Source organism: Cervus elaphus, chromosome 8 (assembly GCF_910594005.1).
Source record: "Cervus elaphus chromosome 8, mCerEla1.1, whole genome shotgun sequence".
In the NCBI taxonomy this organism is placed as follows: domain Eukaryota; kingdom Metazoa; phylum Chordata; class Mammalia; order Artiodactyla; family Cervidae; genus Cervus; species Cervus elaphus.
In genome coordinates, this window is record NC_057822.1 from 16714696 (window position 1) to 16720695 (window position 6000).

Below are 6000 nucleotides of genomic sequence, written 5' to 3' on the forward strand. Positions count from 1 at the left end.
GAGTGCCTAATGGAACTATGGACGGAGGTTCGTGACATTGTACAGGAGACAGGAATCAAGACCATCTCCAAGAAAAAGAAATGCAAAAAAGCAAAATGGCTGTCTGAGGAGGCCTTACAAATAGCTGTGAAAAGAAGAGAAGTGAAAAGCAAAGGAGAAAAGGAAAGATATTCCCATCTGAATGCAGAGTTCCAAAGAATGGCAAGGAGAGATAAGAAAGCCTTCCTCAGCGATCAATGCAAAGAAATAGAGGAAAACAATAGAATGGGAAAGACTAGCGATTTCTTCAAGAAAATCAGAGATACCAAGGGAACACTTCATGCACAGATGGGCTCAATAAAGGACAGAAATGGTATGGACCTAACAGAAGCAGAAGATATTAAGAAGAGGTGGCAAGAATACACAGAAGAACTGTACGAAAAAGATCTTCAAGACCCAGATAATCATGATGGTGTGATCACTCACCTAGAGCCAGACATCCTGGAATGAGAAGTCAAGTGGGCCTTAGGAAGCATCACTACAAACAAAGCTAGTGGAGGTGATGGAATTCCAGTTGAGCTATTTCAAATCCTGAAAGATGATGCTGTGAAAGTGCTGCACTCAATATGCCAGCAAATTTGGAAAACTCAGCAGTGGCCACAGGATTGGAAAAGGTCAGTTTTCATTCCAATCCCAAAGAAAGGCAATGTCAAAGAATGCTCAAACTACCGCACAATTGCACTCATCTCATACGCTAGTAAAGTGATGCTTAAAATTCTCCAAGCCAGGCTTCAGCAGTGCATGAACCATGAACTTCCAGATGTTTAAGCTGATTTTAGAAAAGGCAGAGGAACCAGAGATCAAATTGCCAACATCCGCTGGATCATCAAAAAAGCAAGAGAGTTCCAGAAAAACATCTATTTCTGCTTTATTGACTATGCCAAAGCCTTTGGCTGTGTGGATCACAATAAACTGTGGAAAATTCTGAAAGAGATGGGAATACCAGACCACCTGACCTGTCTCTTGAGAAACCTGTATGCAGGTCAGGAAGCAACAGTCAGAACTGGACATGGAACAGCAGACTGGTTCCAAGTAGGAAAAGGAGTATGTCAAGGCTGTATATTGTCACCCTACTTACTTAACTTATATACAGAGTACATCATGAGAAACGCTGGGCTGGAGGAAGCACAAGCTGGAATCAAGATTGCCGGGAGAAATAATCAATAACCTTGGATATGCAGATGGCACCACTCTTATGGCAGAAAGTGAAGAAGAACACAAGAGCCTCTTAATGAAAGTGAAAGAGGAGAGTGAAAAAGTGGCTTAAAACTCAACATTCAGGAAACTAAGATCATGGCATCCAGTCCCATCAATTCATGGCAAATAGATGGGGAAACAGTGGAAACAGTGTCAGACTTTATTTTTCTGGGCTCCAAAATCACTGCAGATGGTGACTGCAGCCATGAAATTAAAAGATGCTTACTCCTTGGAAGAAAAGTTATGACCAACCTAGATAGCATATTAAAAAGCAGAGACATTACTTTGTCGACAAAGGTCCATCTAGTCAAGGCTATGGTTTCTCCAGCAGTCATGTATGAATGTGAGAGTTGGACTATAAAGAAAGCTGAATGCCAAAGAATTGATGCTTTTGAATTGTGGTGTTGGAGAAGACTCTTGAGAGTCCCTTGGACAGCAAGGAGATCCAACCAGTCCATCCTAAAGGAGATCAGTCCTGGGTGTTCATTGGAAGGACTGATGCTGAAGCTGAAACTCCAATACTTTGGCTACCTGATGCGAAGAGCTGACTCATTGGAAAAGACCCCGATGCTGGGAAAGATTGAGGGCAGGAGGAGAAGGGGACGACAGAGGATGAGATAGTTGGATGGCATCACCGACTCAATGGACATGGGTTTGGGTGGACTCCGGGAGTTGGTGATGGACAGAGAGGCCTGGCATGCTGCGGTTCATGGGGTCACAAAGATTCGGACATGACTGAGCGACTGAAATGAACCTGAGCTCTGTGCCAGGAATCAGGTGCAGAGACCAATCTATATATTTTCTGTGATCTCACAGGGCACCAGCGGTCTGTCAAAGTGCCAGGAAAGATCTTCCAGAAAACAAAACAAAAAACATAAAAACGCCTTATCTGCCCAGCACATCAGGTGAGCAAAGAGAGCCCCAGGGAGGGAGGACAGAGCTGCCCAGGACAACTTCAGTGACTGGGAATTCTGGTGGGGATACTTTTTTCCATTTATTAATTTCTTTAAGAAAATGGACTTTACCAGGTTGCTTAAAATTATTTTGAAAAATATAAAAATCAAAAATGAGAAAACTTTGAGCTGGCATCCTGCTGAAAGCTTCTAGGAGCCCCAGGCCAGGAGGCTCTGGGGAACCAGGTGAAGGTCGAAGGCACCAGTCTACTCACAGGCCACTGACCGGAACTAGCCATGTGACCACATTGGCTGCAGGGGAGGCTGAGATATGTGACCTCTGCTTGGGTGGCCAAAGTGAAAGTGTTAGTCGCTCAGTCGTGTCAACTTTGTGACCCCATGGACTGTAGCCCACCAGGCTCCCCTGTCCATGGGATTTCCCAGGCAAGATTGCTGGAGTAGGTAGCCATCCCCTCTTCCAGGGGATCTTCCTGACCCAGAGATCAAACCTGGGTCTCCTGCATTGCAGGCAGGCAGGCACCCAGTTAATCCTTTGGCATGTCTGTTACAAAAGGGAAGAAGGCGTGAGCAGATATTGAGGAACATTTAATAGATCCTTCTTTGTGTCTAATAATAATTGCCCCCTTAATTGAGATCCTTCTATGTGCTGAGTGCTTCACACATGTGATCTTTATTGCAACCCAGCAATGGAGAGGGCACCATCTCCAAGTTACAGATGCAGAAACTGAGGTTCAGAAGGTTAGACAACTTGTCCATATTCAATCAGCTAGTGAGTGCAGGTCTGGAATTTAAATCCAGGTTTAAATGGTTATAAGTTATAGGTGGCTGCCAGGACACAGTGAATACCCCAGCATCCTGAGGCCAAGAGGTGGGGCTGACCCTCTGTCATACTGGCTTCTGGAGCCATACTGACCCTCTGTAATGCTGACTGGGGAGGATGGTGGAGAGGGAGGGGGTGGGGGAGACCGGAGCATGTAGAGCACCTAAAACCCACTTGTTTAGGCTCTCGGGTTGCAAAGCATTCTGGATGCGCAGTTCTCAGGCCTCAGTGAGGAAAAAGTTGGAAATTCCTGTTTGAACCAAATGACTAATCCCTCCTTTGAAAGGTGGGCAACTTTCTGGCTAAGGAAATTATAAAATAAAATGTCATCATAAAGGGCTTCCCAGGTAAAGAAGCTGCCTGTCGGTGCTGGAGACCTCAGAGATGCAGGTTCGATCCCTGGGTCAGGAAGATCCCTGGAGAAGGAAATGACCACCCACGCCAGTATTCTTTCCTGGAGAATCCCATTGACAGAGGAGCCTGGTGGGCTGCAGTCCATGGGATCTCAAAGAGTCAGACACAACTCAAGCGACTTAGCACAAGTATGTCATCATAAAGGGACATTAGGAGGAAAAGACTCCAGGAGGAGGGAAGAAGAGCTGTGTTACCATTTCAGATCTCATCAAAGCTCTTATTTCTAACTTTGCAGAATCAGGAAGTTCTTGCTTAGGTAAAAGGTTGAATCCAGAGGTTTGTAAACTGAGGAGGGAGAGGCACAGACGTGGAGTCCCATTCCTGGGACTCCTATCCCTTTGGGTCACTTGCTGTTATATCTAGTTGTCATATCGGGATTTCCAGTAAAATTTCATTTGAGGGAAGAATGCTGCTGATAATGCTTGGAAACTTTTGAACTAGACCAAACTGAGTAATGTTATTTATTCAGTACTTTATTATTTTGAAAAATTATTTAATTAGGTAGTATAGGTACCTGGCTAGGTTAAAAAGTGGGCTTCCTAGGTGGCACCAGTAGTAAAGAACTCACCTGCCAATGCAGGAGACCTGAGCGTTCGATCCCTAGTTTGGGAAGATCCCTTGGAGAAGGGGACAGCTATCACTCCAGTATTCTTGCCTGGAGAATTTCATGGACAGAGGAGCCCGGCGGACTACGGTTCATAGGATCGCAAAGAGTCGGACATGACTCAAGCGACTGAGCACAAGCCCAGCACGCAGGTTGAAAGATAGACACTGTGGCCGCTGTTTTGCCTTCTTGGATCACTCTCTCTGGGGGGAACCAGCTGCCACGTCGTGAGGACACTGGGGCAGCCCTTTGGGGGGACCCACATGCAAGGAACTGAGGCCTCCTGCTCACAGCTGCTGAGGGAGCCATCTTGGAAGCTTTCAATCCTGGCCGATATTTCATATGTTCGGTGCCTGGGGTGATACCTTGACTTCATCCTAATGGAAGACCCCCCCCTCTAGACTGCTCAGCTAAACTGCTCACTAATTTCTGATCCTCAGAAAAGGTAGATGATAATGCGTTATGATACTAAATTTTAGGGTCATTTGTTCCCCGGTAATTAGATGACTAATGTGATCACCCTCCCTAATCCCTGCTCCAACCATTGTAAGAATTCTTCTTTGTAAGGAAACAGACTCTTGGAGATTATACAATTATTTGAGGTCTACTGTAAGCAGGATAATGGCCCCCCAAAGGTACTAATGTCTTAATCCACGCAACCTGTGAATATGTCAGCTTACTTGGTAAAAGTGAATTAAGGTTTCAGATGGAATTGTGAGTGCTAATCCTTGATCTTGGGGTACAGGGCCCGCTTTTGGGAGGGGCTGCCATGGCTGCCTGCAGGCTGAACCCCACTTTGGGGCAGAGTCTGCCTGTTCGAGGAAGCCCGAGGCTATTTGGGGAGGGGTCAGGAGGCGATGCGGGGGTCTGGGGCCATGGTGCGCGAAGCCGGAGCTTGTGGACGCGACGCTCTTCTTCAAGATGGAAAGACTTCTTCCTCCACTCTTGCTTTGCGTTTCGAGAGTGGATTTGTGGTTCCAGAGATTTAGGGCAAAAAAAGATGCTCCAGTAAGGAACAAACTCTTAGATGAAAATTCTCTCTGGGGGCACTTCAGGGTGAAAGGGTCTGAGTTGTTACTTGCATGAGGGTCTGAGTTGTTACTTGGTCGGCTGTCAGCTTTCAAGCTGATCAGCTCTTGGGGCCTCAATGGTCTCTGCCACCCTCTCTGGGTGGAACAAACTGTCCCAAATCCTTTCCTGACCTAATTTGTTTTGACTTTTAGGTCCTGTCTAGCCACTCCCTAGAAATTTTTGTGTCTCAAACTTAGTCTTTCATTAAATTTGTCTCCCCATTAAAACAAAAAGACTTTCTTCAAACTCCTTTTTGTTTGAATACACATCTCTTTTCAGATTTGAAGCCCAGAGTAGACAACTCTGGCCCTTTTCTGGCCAAAGTTCCCTGAAGGGTTAATCCCTCCCTGTAGGATGATACACCCTCTTTTCCCTGCTTAACAATGCCCTAATCATGGTTAACCATCTTTCATTTGGTGTCTGGTTTTCCCTGCTGCTGGTCCCTTACCTCACTCCATCTTCTCTGGAGTAACTTGGTCTTGAGCAAATCCTGATTGAGTCACAACTCAAAAACCTAATCAGCGATATATTATTGTTCAGTGAATTAAACATGAATGCTCTGGGCCTAACCAGCTCTTCCACCTTGGTCTTCTGCCTCTACTTCAAGCAGCCAGTTCTTTCCAGCCCCTGAAAGGGTCTAGTGGTTTCTGGACTGCCCTTTGCTGGCTCTTCTTCTTGTCTCTGATGCTTAAAGTGACTCCTTCCTTTCTTCACCAGTTGGAATCCTCAGTACCGGTGTCAGATTGCCTCGTTCAAGAATCTTATAAGGATACTTGCTTAGCCCCTAAACTCTGCCTTGAGGTCCTGATTCTAATTCCATTTATTCAGCCATTGCTGTTGAGTGCTTACCTGTTTTGTACCATATCCTGTACTAGGTGCTGGGTTGGCATGACTGGAGGGGGTGTTTTGTTCGTTGAACCCAACTTTGGGATATGCATTTT